This window comes from Sturnus vulgaris, chromosome 1 (genome assembly GCF_052056855.1).
Source record: "Sturnus vulgaris isolate bStuVul1 chromosome 1, bStuVul1.hap1, whole genome shotgun sequence".
NCBI classification, from domain to species: domain Eukaryota; kingdom Metazoa; phylum Chordata; class Aves; order Passeriformes; family Sturnidae; genus Sturnus; species Sturnus vulgaris.
Window position 1 is genome coordinate 141,840,566 of NC_142243.1, and position 19,768 is coordinate 141,860,333.

Here is a 19,768-nt window from a genome sequence, read left to right on the forward strand (position 1 = left end):
GCTGAAAATACCAGTGAGTTTGTTCCAGTTATTCACTGTCAGTATTGCTTCATTCTTTAGATTGTGACAGTCCAGGAAAGGATGATGCCATCGTTGCCTTCAAAGACTAGTTCATGGGATAATGGATATTGTCTTCAAGAAATGAGATAAATTTCTTTTCTTCTGCACTTTACTTTTTTCTTATGTTGTATAACTAAGTAAGCTGTTGGCAATATCAAATATGTTTCTGCTTGGGTTTAAACACTTTTAAACTCTTATGATTCAATGTATATGCTAATCATTTTGCAATATTTTCAATTAGTAGAAAGAGAATTTATAGTTTTATTTCCATTTTCAACTACTGAACTTTTCATTATCCAACAAAGAAAGACACTTAAATCTACTCTGCCAAAACTTATCCAGCTTTCTGCTGGCTTTCCCTTAGTAACTTCATTTCCCTTCAGACTCCAGCATGGATTCACAGTTAACATTATCCAGCAGTCTGCCCAAAAATGAATATCCTCAAGCATTAAATCTTCTCTTTTCTTCTAGATTCTCCTGGACAAGTCTAATCTTCCAAGAGAAATTTTAGCCACTACAGCCTGAATTGCAAGTGTAATCAAGGGACGCAGTTTATAGACTAATTCATCAAAAAGGCAGTCCTAAGTAATAAATAATGGAAGATTATTAGAAGGTATGATCTCAGCCACTTATCTTTTGGATTTACACTCAGTGATGATATAAGAAGGAAAGATGTCAAACTGTGTGAGTACTACAAAATATGTGGCAATTCGAATGAAATCTCCTTTGCTTCAATATGATTTTAATATAAAAAATAGCTCTTTGGGGCTAAGTCTCTTGAATTTTTTTTAAGAAAACCAAATTAATTGAAAGGTAGCCAAAAAAAAATTCCATATCATAGCTCAGTTTCATTAAAATGATGATATTAGAAATGTCATACCATATAACCTTGAGGTTATGAATCTATCATATGATGGAGAAAGTTTCTGGACTTCCAGAAAATAATGTAGTTGGGAGTAAGCTACTATAGTATTAATTAAGTTCTGGTCAGACATCTAAATGATCATGTGAGGAAGAGCATTAATGAAAGAGGTGGACCAGAAGAATTAGCTCAGTAGTCATACACTGAACTGCATCTGGTAAAGAATATCAGATTTGGATCAGAATGTCATGGGGAAAGGTCTTCTTGTTGAAAGATCATTCCAGAGTATATATAAAAAATATGCATTAGTAAGTTGAATTAGTACAATAGTAAAGAGAGATGGACAAACTCCTGATGAAAATATTTTCTGTCAAAAAATGTTATTTTGTCAAAATGTGTTGTCCTTAGCAAATTTCTAATCCTACATAGGTTTTGATAGGAAACTTCTTCAACAGCTAAGTTTCTTGACAACTCACTCCCCAAATCCTTACCAGTTTGCCTGGAAGACTGCTTGACAGAAGTCTTGTTTCTGAATTTTGCTGTGTTACAGGTTAATTGGTTCCTTGAATTTCTGTTCATGAGAACTGAACTACAGGTTAGTACCAGGGAGGTTCTCAACTCGTGACTTCTGTCTCCGGGGTGCTGTGAATGATTATGGGAGATCTGAATGCAATGCCTGTGGCTCTATATGTGTCACTGGTGGGGGGTTCGGGGTCCCTTTGGGATCCCTGAGACTGCTTTTGCAGCCCTCAGTGACGGAGCAAATTCCCGAGCCTTGCCCAGATAGAATTCTGGCTCACGGGGAGCTCTCAGACCAGCGGGGAAAAGAGACCAGCATATGCAGAAAGGCACAAATCCATCGTTTATTCTATGAAGGCATCCTAGCTAGCATATACCCATGGCTATTGTTTTACAGGGGTTTTTATATCTTTTGAGGGTTTTACAACTTGCACCAATTACCAAGGGAATTCTACTTTCTAACCAATCCCTGAGGGATTTTACATTCAAAGCTGGCCTATGGATACTAAAAGAGGATGAACCACTAATATTGAAGATAGATAAGAAGTGCTTCCAAGGGGGAGAAGCTAAATTCCTTTTGTATTCGTCATTTCACAAGCCATTTCTTATCTCTAAGCTATGGTTTTCCAAGGAGCTTGTTCTGAGGATGCAGGGAAACGTTCTTCTGTGTTTTCTGCTCCCTCCACATATATGGTTTTCTTGTTGCCTCACTCAGAAGGGTGTAGTGCTTCATTTGGGTTCTGATACTGAAGATGTTTCAGAGGACTGATCCACTTTTTGTATTACACCAGGTCAGTTAGTGTTCTTCTAAACAGGAAAAATATTATGAAGATTCAGACTAATATGGCTGGTAAGAATTTGTGTTTGGTTCAATGACAGTAAAAATCAATTAGGTTTTGAGTGCTTGCAATCATATGATAGATTTTTCTCAAATAATGTTGAATGTTGGACTACAAACAATATTAATAGTAATTGTAAATATTCTGCAACTTCTGAATTACAAGGCAATGATGAAATTCAACTGCAAGACACTCATTCCTCTTTCTCTGTCTCCACTTTGAGAACATACAAAATCCACAGGCTTTTTAGACTCAAGCTTAAGAAGAAAAAAAATAGAAAAAATTAGGTGTGCAGGCAGGAACTGACGTGTTACAGTGTATATATCATGAAAGTCCTGGAGTCCTACATTCCATAAAGGTTGAAAGAAAAGCTACAGAATCGGATTCACCTAAAGTATCTTTCTCTTGAGCCTCAGTATCCCAACAGACTCTTTCCGAACTTTTAGCATCTATAGATCACCTTCGTATGAGTTGATTAGGCCAACAGAACTCTTGGTGAAGTATCTTCAAAGTTTCATTCTTCTGGATTATATTCTATTGTGGAAATGGTAAGCAGCATCTAGACAGATAGAAAAAGTAGAATGACAGAAGTCAAATGCAATTAAAGATTTATATGTAGACCAATACACTAATTACTAAAGGTTTTAATACAAGTAATTTACTACATTTCCAATTTGTATACTGTTTGTAATATTGCAATATTCATGGAATATGGCCATTCTCAAAGTGTATTATAAATTGGCTTAAGTGCCATAGACATTTCATAGAAGAGGCAAAGTTGATAAATTACTTTTTTATGAAATAATTTTCCATTCAAATGTTCGTTCTATGAAACTTAAGTGTTTTACAGGCTTATGTCAATATTGGAAAAAACTCAGAAATTTAATGCTCTGTGAATAAGAACGGAATGAGTAATTTAAGTTTGGGTTTTGGGGCCTTTGTTTTTTGTTTGAAGGGTTTTTTTTGGTTTTCTGGGAGGTTGGTTTTGTTGCTTTTTTCTTTTTACTTAATTTAAAACTCTATGAAATAGATATTGGTTATAGCTTTTCAAGTCTGTGAAATTCAAATGTTTTTATATATTTTTTCAGAAATAACTTTTTTTCCTGCTAAATGTACATCTCTTGCTCCAGACTCTCACTCTGTAGCATAGAAATTTTATTTGCCATTTAGATGTTTCCAAATCTGAGTTCTCATTGACCTTGCTGAGAAGTAAAGATACTCAGTTCTTCACAGGAATAATGTGATTACTCAGTTCAAGGTTTTAGTATCATTTTTACTCTTTAAATCTAAAAGGGAAAAAAAGCTTTTTACAAAAATTTACAGCAATAATGCAAGTTATATAGAGTGATTTTTTCCGAGAGAGTAGCCCATGGCTTGCCTGTAACTATGGATGGTTTCCAAATGTGGAAAAGACCAATTGCTTCTCCAAAGGTTTTGAGAATGAAATGGGAATTTTAACATCTACTTTGTAGGTGTAATCAAAATAATCTGTTATTGATGTAATAATATTTTAGATTAGGGTTTTCAACTTGGAGACTGTGATAGTAACCAGCATTTCAGTCTCCCTTGATACAGAGTCCTCATTCCCAGCCTGTGCTGCCCTCCTCCTTCAGGCTGAACACATTTTTAAGGGAAATTGTTGGAAATTGTATTTCCCTCTTCCTTAGGTTTATTTTTGCCTAACTGTTTCCATGATCCTGTTCACAGTGTGAATGTAAAAATTCCTCAATTAGTCCATTTTTAAATGAAAGGGCTGGTGACAACAGATAACTTCAGTTCTTGGGTGAGGATTTCCAGTGCAGTCTCAGATTGGATGTTCTCCTCTCTCTCAACACCATTCCCAAGCCCCACCAAGCTCATGCTACAGCCACAGATTAAAGCTGGAAGAAAGTTGTCCTTAGTCTGACTTCTGCAGTTGAAGAAGTGTGCAGTATATATGCTATGGTATAATGCATGTCGTACTTTCTTTGAAGGAAGGGCAAGAGCAGATAGAATACAAACCAGGTATAAACATATTAACCCACCAAGTGTTTCCAGCTGTGACTATAAATATGTAAGCTATAGTTTTTCTGTCCATTAGCCATTTCATTTTTCCACTAAAGAAAGAGAACACTGGTTTGTTCAGTGTCGCCCCTTTCTCCAATCTTTTAATCTGTCCCATAGATCTTTTTCAAACACTTTCCAATTTATAAATAGATCTTTTAAGTTATGAGTACGAGGATTGGACATATTTCAAGCTTCAATAATGCCTGATACATTAGCAATATAGTAATAAGGGAAAGGAAGTACTTTGCCTTATTATAATTAATAATTTAATTAATTACAGCAGAGGTCACTGTCAAAATGAGAAATAGGTTCTTCTGCTCTAGTCTCTACACTGTCCCCAAAAGGAGGATGCTGCTGTAGCCTATGCTCTTCTGAGATTAATGTCTTTATATATTTGACTGTATGAAAACCCATATTTTTAATTTCTACCCAAGTTAGTGAGTGAATGAAACTATTCTTATCTCTACATTCCAGTTTTATGTCATTTCTGCTCAGCACAGTGAAATATTACTTGTGCATTAGAAAGCACCTTTGACTATATTTAAACTTTTCTGGATACTCACTTCATATTTTCCTTCTGCTCTCATTATCACTCGCCTATTCAATCCCTTTTCCCCATTTCACTCTATATGTATTGATAAGTTTATGTGCACATACACAGAGACACACAAATATTGTATGCATGAGTATTTTTAAGAATGGCTTTAATTTTCCTTCTAAGCCAAGTTGGCTTATTACCAAAGCAGTTGTCCTTCTTTATTGATTGTGGCTTCTGGACATCTAGTAAAATATTCTTAAAGAGTTCCTAATTATTCATGTTTTTCTGTTTAAATTCTTTCTCCCAATAGATTTGGCTTTATTTATTCTCAACTTTGGAAAGCTGACTCTTTGAAAGCTCCAAGTAATTCAGAAGCTGCCATAAAAATTCTGAAACAAAGCCCAAGGAAGGTTCCTGACCTCCTCTTGGTTCAGTTCCAGAAAGAATATGAAAAGGGGGATGATGCACAATCTTGATTAAAATTAATAAGTTTCTGAAAGAGAAAAGTAAGTTTTACAACTCATAGTAGATTTCAATGGTCAGGAATCTTGACAAGCATTGAAAATCCTTGTAGTTGATAATGCTGGATGTCTCATGAGCAGTACTATTGAAATGGAAAGTGCTGATATCTTGGAGAAATGGACACTGGAATGGTTGTCTGCAACAGTAGTGTGAACTCCCCTGTTTTTAATCTATTCACTAGAACACCTCATTATGACTGAAAAATGCATGCAATATTGTTACCAGAACAAAGATATCGATTTGATTGTTACTCTTCTGCATCGTGGCTCTGTCATGGTTTGACCCCAGCCAGCAGCCAAGCCCCAGGGCAGCTGCTCATTCACTCTCCCACCAGCAGGGTCAGGGAGAGAATCAGAAGAGTAAAAGCCAGAAAACTCATGGGTTGAGATGAAGACAGTTTAGTAGGGAAAGCAAAAGCTACACTCACAAGCAAAGGAAAACAAGGCATTAAGGCACTGCTTCCTACTGGCAAGCAGGTTTTCAGCCATCTCCAGGAGAGCAGGGCCCCATCACATGTAATGGTGGCTTGGGAAGACAACCACCATTGCATTGAATATTTCCCCCTTCCTCCTTCTTCTCCCCCACTTTGTATCCTGAGCATGATGTCCTACAGTCTGAAATATCCCTTTGGTCACTTTGGGTCACCTGTCCTGGCTGTGTCTCCTCCAGCCTCCCAGGTACACTGTATTGGGTTGGTATATTCAGGTTTTGGTAGCAGGAGGGCTACAGGGGTGGCTTCTGTGAGAAGCTGCTGGAAGCTTCCTCTGTGTCTGACAGAGCCAATCCCAGGTGGCTCAAAGGTGCACCTGCTGCTGGCCAAGCCTGACCCAGCTGGAAATGGTGGTAATGCCCCTGTGATAAAAAGTGACCCACACTGCAGCAATTTGTCGAGGGCTGTGGAGTGGACTCACACTGGAGAAGATCATGGAGGGACCCCATGCTGGAGCAGGGGAAGGACTCCTCTCCCTGAGCAGTGACAGAAACTTCAAGTGATAAATTGCCCATAACCCCCATTCCCTGTCTCCCTGTGCCACTCATAGGGAGGAGGTAGAGCTGGGAAGAAGGGAGGAGTGGGGAAAAGCTGTTTTTGAGGTCTTATTTTACTTCTCATTATCCTGCTCAGATTTTATTAGTAATAAATAAAATTATTATCTCCAATTCAAGTCCGTTTTGCCTGTGACAGTGAGTCTGTGTCTCATGTGTTAACTCATGAACCCATCCTTCACTGTATTTTCTTTCCCTGTCCAGTTGCAGAGAGGAGTGATAGAGAGGCTGTGGTAGGTGTCCCCCATCCAGCCAGAGTCAACCCACTGCAGTCTTCTTGGTGCTGAAACCTAGGAACGAGCCAGGAACTGACCACAATCCCCTTCCCAGTGTGGTAGTACAAAAAACAGAAGGGGCCTTGGCTCTGTGTAAGCCCTGCACAGCAATAACAAAAACATCTCTAGAGTGTCAACTCCTAGCTCAGCACAAATCCAAAACACAGCCCCATAGCAGCCACTGTGAAGACAGTTAACTCTGCCTCAGCCAAAACCAGCACAGGTTCGGAGGCAGAATACCCTACTTCAGATTTAGAACCAGAAAGTGATTTCATTTAGAGAAATAGATCCTGTAGTTTCATTTTCACATATAAAACATTAACAACCTTAAGCATCAGCTATACTGGGTCATGAAATAAAAGTGTTCCTTGAGATCTGGACTTCAGACTTGTTTTGAGAAGAAATATTCCTCATTTTCTCAGCCTGGCATGTCAGTGTTGCATTGGATACGAGCATGCCGAAGAAAAATCACCAATTATGCACTTAGGAAAAAGGTAGCCAATGATTAAACAAAAACAGGAAGTACAGTCCAATTGTCTACACAGAATCAAACCCACTTTACTCTTCCATCACCTGTTACGTAATTCTTGAAATAAATTAAAATTTTCTCTCAAAACAATATATTTTAAAATTAGATAACTGTTACTTGAGAGTTTTAACTTAAATTCCAAGGTCAACAAAAATACACTTTCTATAGACATTTTTATTAACATAATGATGTTTGGTTGGGCTATCTCTGTTTAAAAGAATTCTTCAGGTATATTCAAAGACATTGCTGCTAACTATGGTAAGAATGAGAAAGGTCATGCTACCACTGCCAGGTCTTCAGAATTCATAACACTTTCGAGCACTTCACCTGGTAAGAACACTGTGTGGAGGGTCAGTGAGAGCCTAGTTGACTTTCTTTGAAAGCCCAGCTTCTTTAAAGTTTAATACAAGTGACCAGGATGAAAATGGCATACTAGATCACGTGGAAACTTTTCCTATATGTAAAATAAATGCTTCTGGTTTTGTTTGGTTCTTCATTAGTGCCTCCATTGTGCTTTTTTTTTTTTTTTTACTTAAGATAGAAATTATGAAGAAAAATATAGATTTCCGTTTTGACCAACTCTTTTATGTAAGTGAACAATCAGACAAATAAAAAAGTTATTCAGGGTATCCTAAACAATTCTTTCCTTATCTGTTCCTTCAACTACTTGCAATTGTCTTCATTCTTTAGTTTGTAGATTCTTTCTAATCTTCACTACTTCAGAATTATAGGGGTCAGCTTGAGAGTTAGAATTCTTTTTCTTATGTTGTAAAATTTCATTTGGAAAAGCCAAGGGAAACTGCAACAATATACTCAGGAATTATTGATGATGAAGGGAAAACTAAAATTTGATTTCCTTACATCTGCTTCTAATAACTTTTCTAAAAATTATATTAGTGGATCAATGTTGAGTTTTCATTTCTGCTCAGATAGTAGGATCTGCATGTATATTTTGCATCTTTTTCCCTTCTAACCATGGTTTCACGGTCTCCATTATGCCTATCTCTCTGCTGTAAAATTATTTTTTGCAAGAAATTTTTTGCCAAATATTCCATGGTAATCTGTGGTAAACTAATCTTTAGTTGGAACACAGAAAAAATTACATTGTGAAAGTCCTACTTGTATCCAAGTGCCACTATGATGTGAATTGTTTCAGGATGGAGACCAAACTGAATGTTGCAGATGAAATGGACATGTTTTACAGCAACACAATGAGTCAATTTTTTTGGAGCTGTTTTGAAGTCTCCATTCCATCTCATTCAATTTTCAGCTGCCTCCACTTGTTTAGCCTCTTATCAGCTTCCATATATCGCAAGGATAAGACACTCCTTTAGCCAAGTTAATTACACTGTCTTCATCCCATGCAATCATGAGCAGGCCTGGTTATTTTAATCATCTTCACGCCTACTTTCTTATACACACTTTGCTTCCACAGTAGCCATTCTAAAATGTGTGAGCTGGACCCTTGCCTAGAAGTAAACTGATCCCTGCATTACCCTGAAATGTTCTCACTGCATTTGCTTCTAATTGGGTAATATGCTGCACTGTTTTCATATGTTTTTCGTTCCTTGCTATCAAACATTCCATGCTTTTTTCATTACATGATTTATAAGACTTCCTTGTCACCTACATTCCTGCCAATTCTTCCAGAGATTCATCTCTAAATTGTTCTGTTTCTTCCAAAGTCTCACCCTCATACTGGTGCTAATTGAATATTTGCATACCCTGTTCCTTCTGTCTGGAACTCCCAGCCCTTTTAACTCACTCAATGTCCTTTGCCAAACAATTTTAAAAGTCAGGCTGAAACTTTCCCCTTTGAATACTGCTTTTTGTGTTCATATGTAATCCTTTTCAAAATGTTCAGAGCCCAGAAATGTTTCCACATTCAAGTGATCAGAAGTGAGAGATAACAGCAAGGTTTCAGGCCAAATCAGATATAGAATGATCTGTGAACCTGTCATTTCCTTATAGAATTATACAACAGTGACAATCTCATGATGATTATGTCACCTACACTGACAAAAAATCAGGATGTCCTCCTTGTAAAAACAAATCCAGGAGGTCCTTCATGTTCCTGAGCAGGTACAGGCCTGCTACATTTACATGAAGCAATATATTGGATAGCTTAAGTTGTTGGAAACTGAAAGTCTGCTGTTTAGCAGAAGATAGAAATTGTTCAGTTATCTAGTTTCAAAGAAGTAAGTTCAATAATTAAATTTCATGTAAATGTTGCATGATTAGCAAGAAGTTAACAGAAAATCCTTCCAATAAGTCAAAGGATGCAGCTTGATCTGCTCACATCCCTTTGTTTCATCAAGTTTTCAGCTCCTCCTGCTCCTCCTCTTTAAATCTTGCTGTGTCTTGCCACAGAATTTAGGTTTTGTCAATCTACCAGTGTTGTGCCAATACATAAATGACATTATCAACTTAACATCAGAAGCTGCTATTAACATATCAGTGTAATCTCCAAGTTAGAATCAGTTTGAAAAGATGATCACTATAATACCTGTCTGTCAAATTATGAAAATAAGCCATGGTTGTGGGGTTTTTTTCACCATATTAATCCCATACCAGCATTTCTGCTAACTTGATTTCTTGGTTCAGTCTTCAGTAGAGTTGCATTGGAGAAATACTGATTTTCTGGGAACATTAAAGAATAAACCATGATTGTGCTTATCAACTAGAAGGATTTAGTAAATAAATGCCATCAATGTATTGTTATGAATGGGAATTATTTATTCAAGGTTTTTCAGAACTGGAAGAAAAACTTTGCTGAAATGCAATAGCATATTAAAAGTGTAGCAAGAGATTAGCTGTGCAATAAAGACAAGGATTGGCTTCTAATTATCTAGAGATTTCATTGTTGGTCAGACTCCCTTTCTAACCACCGCAGAGGGGACAAAAAACTATTGAAGTTACATACAAGGGCCTGAATTACCTGCCACACTGTCATATGCCGGAGGTAATGCTGGTAAGTAGCTGAGTTACACTAACATTTGACAAATTTCCCTACTGCAAAATTTAGTAAATAGAAAGGGATCTTAGATGCTCCTTTTTATTGCAGCTAGCTTACTGAAGAGATAACCATGGTTTACTTTACGGTTTTGTCTTTCAGAAGTTTATTTCACCTCCTGAAGCTTCTTCTTTTGATTTCTCATTGTACTTGAGAAGAGGTTTGTGCCTTCCAACATTTCTTAAGAGGAAGATGTGCCCTGAAACCTTTCAGAAGTACAACCACCTGCCAGTCCTGCAGGCAAGCACCAATGCAGCAGCAGCTGTCTGCATATTTTCTCAAGGAATTAGAGAAAATAAAGTCAGCTTTGTATCTAGATGCTGAAGTTAGAGTCAGGAAAAGAGCATGTTAATGGTGTAGACATGTAAATACTGAAGTGAATATTTTATTTGAAAAGGCAGATAACACAGACTGTTACATGCACATTTATTACCCTATTTCCTCTGTTGATTGTGCCTCTTTATATGATTTTGGAAGGGTGAAGTAAGTCTTAGGTTATGCGTTCAGTTCTTAGCACTAGATTTGAGAAAAGAAATCTTTAAATAAATTAGTGCAAGTTCAAACTAGCACAGTTTATTTTCATGTGTTCAGTTTAACCTTCCCAGCATGTGACAGCACACCGTGTGCCCTGCTGGGAGGGACGAGTTGTTGTGGCTGCATGGGAGCTCAGGGCACAGCCATGGTCCAGCAGCAGAGCATCTGCTGGGAATTGCTGTGGTCAATCTGACTTTACACCGTGCACGTACTCCAGAGCTTCCACTTCAGGCACAGAAAACATTTTCAGGCGGGGAAGAACCTACAGCATGTAATGGAATAAAAGAAAAAGAAGTTTCATTTTGCAGCTCTAAAACACAAACATCTTCACCTTAGTGACTTCCTAGCTGGGTCACAGCTGGAACAGAAATTGAGTTGGATAATCTGATCTTAAGGTTCCAAATAAATGCAGAAAGGAATTACAACTGGTCTCTACTCACAAAGAGCTACTGAGCACACACAACACATATTTCTGTTGTAGTTGCTTACATCAGGTTTCATTCTGGCCTCATATTTAAGCTTTTACATGGCTTTAAGTGCTTGCTGCAAAGTCAGATCTTTGAGAAAGACATATGACTGGCAGAGAATAAATATTTTACATGGAATAATTACTTATTGCCTGAAGTCTTGGCATGGTATCCAGCAAGGAAAAAAAACATTTTAATACATGCCAACCACACCTACAAAAGATAAGTACCGTCACAAATCATACTCACTCATTCCAAGATTATCATTTGATAACCAGTCCAAATTGCTGTTGAGATAATAGCACATCTTTTGATGTTACTGGCAAAGTGCAGGTAAAAATATTTCTGTGTTTGGCTTTCACCATTAGAGCTAAGATTTTACAAAACCTAACAGCAAAACAAGAGGCAAAGCATAAGAGGAAAAATACTTTTTCATAGTAAATTAGATACAGTTCAGCATACTTTGGGGAAAAAAATGCCACCTACTAGAAATAGATTATTAAGTGAAAAGTATATAAACACAGTTTATTTTAGTAGGCAAACTTGAGAAATATTTGGTACAATCTATTTAGTTGAAGCCTAGTTTTCTTAGAGGCTTTTGGAAAATACTCGCAGCACATATAATAGGTTCTCCCAACAGTGAGAGAAGCTCAGTAACTTCTATCGGAAAAACACAAACTGACTGTATCTTGTGGCAGATTTCCTTGACACCTCAAGTCCACATCCATTCAAACACTGCCTCTCTAGCATTCCAGGAAGCTTTAATCAATGCCAGGTTTACACCAGCACAGAGCAGAATCTCTGGTTTATCAGTTTAAAACAATGGGATCCTTTATGCAGGGAGATTGTGACTCACTGCCTTGTTTGTCCTAGCTAATGAGAAGTAACAGCACTGTCTGTAATGGATGTGCCATGGATATTACTGTGGGAATGTGCCTTCAGGAAGAGATCCAACTATCTTCAACTGTGTAGTCAAAGATGATTGTTATTAAAATAATTTTGGAAACTCATGTACAAGATGTACTTGAATTGCACAGTGAATAAGTTAACGATTGTTCTAACTTATCATAGCTGTTCTGCACATATGTTCAACATGCAGCTTGTTGGCATTTTGGTGCTGTGTATGTGTGTGGGGAGAGGGGTGTGAGCAGACCTAGTCTGCTGACTCATCTTGATAGATGGATTGGGTTTTATCATCATTGAATCAGAGAAACACTGCGTGGTTCTCCAAGATGAAATAGCTTGAGGGAAAAGAATAAACATCCTGCATCAGACCTTACAGTAAATCAAACCAAGGAAAGGCTCAATTCAAGTGACTGGAAGCTTGCTCAGGATTTCTGCCAAGGTTTGTTACACCATAAATGAAAATCCACGAACTTGAAGATGAAAATCTGTTAAAGACCCTTGATTGCATATTTGCTGTGTGGGAAACTCTCAGGGACAACTCATCTGGTATTTCTGTCCACCTGCCAGGGAGGCAGAGATCCAGAGCAGAGCACGTAGACTTGACCATTTCCTGCAGGAGCAGAGTGTTGAATAAATCATCTGGGAGGAGAACAGCTTGGTAAGGTTCCTCCTGAACAGTGAAGAGTTTTAAATGAAACTATTTACACCAAGCAACAACAGCAACAGATATTTGGATACCTGCATCATTGTAATGATTTCCCATACATTTCCTTTTAAGAAGGGCTGTGATTCTGATTTTGTGTTTACTGTGTTTGCTGTGATCACCAGAGCATACAACCACTGGGAGGGTACAGAAGCAGCGTGTGGTTGTGGCCAAGTGAAGACATGCATTTCAGATCATTTTACATGATGAAATTTTGCTGGAAAGGTCAGTGAAGTGTTTTCTAGGAAAAAAAACAGATAAGACAAAGTATAAAAGCCAGCAAATCTGCTTTTCATTTATTCATAATGCTTCTTGTCCCAGTCATGCATGTTGTATAATGTCTACATGTTCTCCTGCATGCACTATATCTATGTAAAAATATTTGTATATGTCCTATTGGCCTCTATGGCTGGTAGGGTGCAGACCTGAAGTTTATTCCTCACCTTAGCTAATAAGAAAAGTTTTTAAACATGTCAAAAGCTTCTTTTAAATCTCAGGTGAGAACTGCTACATTGAAATTCACCCACCATGAACCATGTTAGGGGCTCTTATTACAGAAATGAGCAGGTGTAGCTGATCAGAGATTCAGTGAAGGACTGATTAGAAAGTGGTTTTTATACTGTTATAGACTGATTTGAAAATGAAATTTTCACCAAAAAAAATGCAATAAATGTAAAGAAAAAGAAGAGAGATTGAAATAATAAGTGGAAAAATATTGAATTTTCAACCAGAATGTAAATGTTTGCAGTCTGAAAAACAGCTGAAGCACTGGCTGAGGTCTTCACATTTCCATTCTTCTCTTCTGGCTTAACTCTTAAGCTAGAGCACGCTTCCTCTGATACAACAATGGATTTGTTTTTCCAACAAAACCATCAACATTTCCCATTAAAAATATTGCAAAAACTAAGAAGGGTACTTTAATCATAAACCAAAAGCAATACATTTCCATTATTGAGAACTAAAAGGGCATTAGATGCTTACTAGACCTTTCAGGTAAGATGCAGAATGGGCACATAATGGAGAAATAGGATGTCTGCAGTATCTTTCCACTTGCTCATCCACTACAAGGCTGTATGCAGTCTGGCAGTAACATCTGTGTTCTTACTTAGACTGTCTTAAAGCCCAGATGCCAAGACCATTTGATTGCCTCAAACTACTAGGCACAATAGAGGAATAATCAGTCCCTGGTCTGTGCCCAGCTTCATCAAAATTGAGCACTATGTATTCGTGCAATATTTTTGCAAAATACATTTCTTTTGTATTATTATAATCTGGAAAGCTCATATCTAAGAATAGAAAATCACATGTAGCTATAATTAAACAGGATTATGAACTAAGTAAATTACTAAGACCTTTTAAAAAATTATGGATAATGTGGTTCAGAAAACTGAAAAGAAAAAGGAACTTTTCATCTAGTGTGGGATGAATTAGAAAAAAATCTCTAAAAATAGATCCCACAACCTAGACGATATTACCATCAATAGATATCTTTCTGATATTACTATTCACTATCTCATATGTCCCTTATTTCTCCCAGCAGAGAACCAGAAAACCTATTCACTGAACAGGACTGACTTGGCATGCTGTACTGGAAGAAACCTGCCTACCTGAAGAAGGGCAGCTGGGAAAGTCTTGGGAGCAGGGCTGAGGGAGTTCATCTTGCTGGGGCTGCCTTTGCATTACAGAACACTCAGCAAACCAGGTAACCCATGGAACAAGAGGAGCATTGACACAACTTTGGGGGGCTTGTGCAGGATGAAAATGTAATCAGCCATTAAACATTTATAACTAGTATTAATGAGCAATTAATAGGATAGGAAACCCTGCATTGCTGTCCTACTCCTCTACACTTATTATCCTGTGAAATCTTAATAGATTTGTGTTGGGAATATTTGCTTGTTAACTTTACATTTATCTCAGGAGTGATATAGGTAATCCTAATACCAATGACAATCTGCCCCACAGAGCCCCCACACTGCATTACTTGTTGGCTGCTTCTTGGAAGCAATTCAGCCTGCACACCCATGGCAAACAAGAGGAACACTTGGTCAGTGGGTTCCCAAAAATGCAATGGACAGTGTCTGTTAAAGGAGGTTTAGAACCACTCTGTCCAGAGTCACACATCACTCATGAAGCTCCCTGTCAGTTGGAAACACAGACAGAATAAACACATGACTTTCTGGGAGAGACTATGTACACATTCTGTTTTCCCCACCCTCCCTTTCCCCTTGGTAAAGCAATGTATTATCCTCATTGGAAGTGTAAGGCGTACTGAGACACCTATCCTCAATACCCATGCAGGTAAAGAATCAAAGTTTTAACATGCTCCTGAAAAGTGTGCTGTTGAGCATTTGGAGAGTAAGTAAGAACTCCAATATCATTCTCGGTTTTGAAAAGTACTTATTTTATCCCTATATTTCAAAACCCTGTGCTGTAAATCCATAGAGGCATGTAGTGCTTGCACAGAAGAAGAGAAGCTTGGCTCTTAGAACAGGACAGGTCATATAATCAAAATCATCCTTTGCACACCTGCAGTCTAATGAAAGTTTGGCATTAAAGGAGTCTAGAAATTGAATTCCCTATGTAATTTGTCCAAGCTTTGGTATCCTTCTGAGAATTTAGTGTTATAATACGTTTGACCTCAGTAAATATTAGATATCTGCCTGAATATCACTTGCCACATTTTGACACCAAATCACCACAATACCCTCCCTGCACTGTTTGGTAGCAAGAAGGGACCAGAAAGAACTGACAGCCTTAGAGTGTTTGTTGCTACCCTAAAAGCTTCTGGACAGTCATTTGAAGTCCCACTACAATTATTTCATAATGCTAACACAGCTATGAATTTGATATGAAATTGCATTTAAATTAAAATAATTCTCTTTCAGTTCAGCTCTCATGTAAGAAGTACCTGAGCCTCTTGATTCAATCACCTCACAATGTCAGATTGCCTAGAGCTCATGATCAAACTTCTCTAATTCCCTTTTTAAAAGGTCATGTAAACATGTGCGCTTAGTGAATTAGATGCAAATTCAATTCCCTATTTGCAAAGCTTCCTAGTTAAGTTCCTTACCTATCCCTCAAATACAAGCCTGCATCTGACAGCAGAATATTGACTTTTGAACTGTGGTCAAAGACATGATTAAACAAAGAAATAACTGTCCCCTGCAATGTAGACAATACAGATAAAGGGGAGCAAAGATACATTTTTTCTAAATGGTCCTCATAATGTAGGTCAACTAACTCACTTTTTAACATGGCTGTTCCATGATTTTATTTAGGATTTTTTATATTGTGCTTTTATAGTGGTGGTATGTGCTGAAGAACAATATATAGATATCTAGGTACACTTGGATGGGTTTTATTGAAGATGTTACTGTAATTAAGGACTGCTTGAGTGCCCTTCCTAACAAGATGTGCTAAAACAAAAAAAAAAACAAACAAAAAAAACCACCCCAAAAAACCTCAAAAAAACAAACCAAAACAAACAAAACAAAAAACCCCAACAAAACAAAACAAAAAAACCCAGAAATAACGAATGTCAGTTTTAAGTCATCTCCATCAAAGAACAGTTTACCATTTCAATAATAATAACAGAGCAAATATTTTTGATTCTGGCATTTCAGTTCACATAGTTTCAGTGTTGATTTTAATAATTCTGAAAATAAAGTTATAACATTTATGGTCTTGGTTTTAGATATTTCCTTATAAGTAGTGACTGTGTACAGTTATTCTGACCCTTATTACCTTAGTTCATCCCCTAGGTCTGTGTAAAACAGTACCTTATCTCTGACTGAGGCTGATGATGAAAAAAAAAATCAGCAGTGTCAGCTTTCCTGGAAATATCTGGTCTGAAATAATCCTGGATTCATTGTTCAGAACTTTTCTGCTGTGCCAGACTCAAAATCTGAGGATGGTAAGACCCAGAAAGTCACCAGGTTTGTGCAACAGTTAGATTTTGCAGACAATGAAATCTCAACTTCTGTGTTTTCCTCTAGGTTTTCAACCTCTAGGTTGCAAATTTTCAAGAGTTTAAGACCAGGAGAACAAAAACATCTTTCAAGAATGTGGAATTCTCAGATGAAAACACACACACATAGACAAACAAACTACAAAGCAACAAGTTACCCACATCTGTTGTCAGGCTTGGTAAACCACGAGATACGAGAAAAGCTGTGGGATTGTCTAGAGCAGACAGTTATGCAGGGTACTTTGATGCTTACCACAGGCAGTGCTTTTTCCAGGTGCATCACCCTACAGACAAACCCTGCTGTGGGAAGATCCACAGCTCTTGTTTGGCCTCAAGACTTCTTGAACTGCATGAAGTTCCAGCACTGTTAGAAAGCAAAAGAGAAGTTTCTTGGTACGATGTGTTTTGCTGAGTGCCATGACAGGTTGCAATGATGGGGAAGAGGTAGACAGCAAAACATTTCTAGGGGGCTGATAAAGAACCAGCATACATGTAAATTCATCATTCTTATCAATAAACCTCTCCCTGCAGACTCTCCTGGTATGCTCACCAAAGATAAGGCACACAGCTACCTCATGGGCTCAGTGTGAGATGAAGCAGCACTCCCACCCTTGGGTCAGAACAAGGGCTGAGTTTTAGCCATTTATCTGCCTTGGGGTCCCACTGGGGTCTTGATACCTACATTTCTTCCTTTCAGAAATAAATTAATGGCAATATTGCACAGCAGATTTCTTTAAAAATGAAGCTAAATAGTAACTTGGAAAATATTAAAGGGAATTAAACCTAACAATTACTGCATTTAATAGTTCATATTTTCTGCTAAAATCAAACATTTCAAACCTTGTTCTTACCTGAGAAATTTAAAAGAATTAGTCAAGAAGGTTTCTGGATCACTAGAGTTAATTTTCTTTACCAAATTTTGGGAAAGAAAGGATATTCCAAGGAATTGCTGACTTGCCCAAGCAATCATAGCATTTAAAGAAAATGGCCCAAGAAATTATCTATCAGTTATTCTGATTCTAATTTTAGGGAAAAAAAATTAGAAAGCTGGACAAAGCCAGCACTCTATCAACAGGGAATTATGTGCTAAAAATAAAGCTATATCATTCAACATAGTTTCAGAGAAAGTAGTTCTTGTCAAATTATCTTCTTTAGATTTTTCTTTTATAAGATTATAGGTCTGGTTGACAAAGGTAACTGTATTGTTATAGTCTAATCAAATTTCACTGAGGCATTTGACATACTACATATGACATTGTGTTTTAAAATCCTGCATTATATGTAATTAATAGAGCACAGATTAAATGATTTAAAAGCCACTTGACTGATAGCACTCAAAATGTATGCATTAATGGCAAGGCATCAATTTTCTGAGCCATTACTAAAAAGGCACTGCAGGACTCTTGGTCTTAAGGTATTTTTACCCTTATTTGAAAATAATCTGAATTCTGGGCACAGTATGAAGGGGACAAAATGTTGATGCTGTGAAAAGCAATCAGGAGTCAGCTGTTAGAGTGCACTGAATCTCCAGGATAGTGGCCTGAATTCAGCAGAATTTGAACACACTGAAATGCTGTGAACAGAGAGCAAAGGTGTGTGGCAGAGTGGAGCTGCCAGCCCATGCCCCCAGGGAAAAGAACCTGTGCATCTTTGGAAGCATGAAAAGCTCATCCAAAATGGATGCAGAGGAGAAACCTAATCTTTAATATTAGGCAAAACTTTTATGGGGAGTCAAGGTGATGCCAAATAAGCCCTGGAGAAGCGAGAGAAGAGGAATAGAGCTGAGGAGGTTATTTTCATCCTGTAGGGAGATTTGAGGGCCTAGAGCAGGTCAGGGGAGAGGAAGTTAAAGATGGGGCAGTGAGATGGGGAAGTGAGCACTCCTGAAATGTGCCTCCTGGTGTTGGCCCGCTCCTTTTCATAACTCTCAAGCCCATTTCCCTTCCTGCAGGTGTCTGACCATGGCTACTCACATCCAGCCCCTTTCCATGGCCACACTCATCTCCTCATTCTGCAGCATCTGGAACAGACTAGAGAGCTGGCAGTCACCACTGGGCCATCAGCTTTCCCCTCTCTAAGGATCTCCTAGGGGAAACAAATAATATAGGTCCTGTGGCTAAAGATTAAATGGTACTAGTGGTCCTTTCTGGCTTCAGAGTCTGTGAATCACCCCTTACTGCCTGGGTGGGTTTTCCTCCCTTCTAAAAGATCTACCAGGAAAAAAAAATAGAGCTGATTTCTAATCTCTTAGCAAAACTCAAATGGTCTCGTAGGTCTGATAATCTCAGTCTGGTTAACTTTTTGTTTCTTTGCCTGTTCAAATGGCATTTGGTGTTTCCCAGAGCAAAAGGACTGGCATCAGTAAAAGGACAGAGGAACATGTTGCAAATGTGCAAGCAGCAATTCCTTTTTTATAGCTCTTTACAATGGCCAATATCTATCTCTGTGCTTAAGCTCTCCACAACGTTGAAAGTATCAACAGTATTGCATAGTTCACTTTGGAAGTACAAAAAATTGGAACAATAAAGAGATAGGCATGGCTCCTTGGCAAGGATGACATGGAGATTCATGAAGAGTGACATAATTAATTTTTTTGAGCCAACAATATGCCCAGCAGGACTAAGAAAATGATTGTCCCTCTGTACTGGGCAGTGGTGAGGCCACTCCTTGAGTCCTGTGTCCAGTTTTGGGCCACTCACTGCCAGGACATTGAGATGTTGGAACAAGATCAGAAAGGGCAACAGAGCTGGGGAAGGGTCTGGAGCACAGGTCCAATGAGGAGCAGCTGAGGGAGCTGGGGATGTTTAGCCTGGAGAAAAGGAGGCTCAGAGGAGACCTTATCACTCTCTACAACTCCCTGAAAGGAGGCTGGAGCCAGGTGGGGTTGGGCTCTTCTCCCAGGTAACAAGGGACAGGACAAGAGGAAATGGCCCCAAGCTGC

General features: G+C 38.1%; 1 non-coding gene across 1 annotated transcript; it reads left to right on the forward strand.

Moving 5' to 3' along the window:
- Positions 1-19,318: 19,318 nt before the first annotated feature.
- Positions 19,319-19,415, forward strand: LOC148225563 (U6 spliceosomal RNA). Its single transcript, XR_015799078.1, has one exon. It is a non-coding gene; the product is annotated as a U6 spliceosomal RNA (small nuclear RNA).
- The last annotated feature ends 353 nt before the right edge of the window (positions 19,416-19,768 follow it).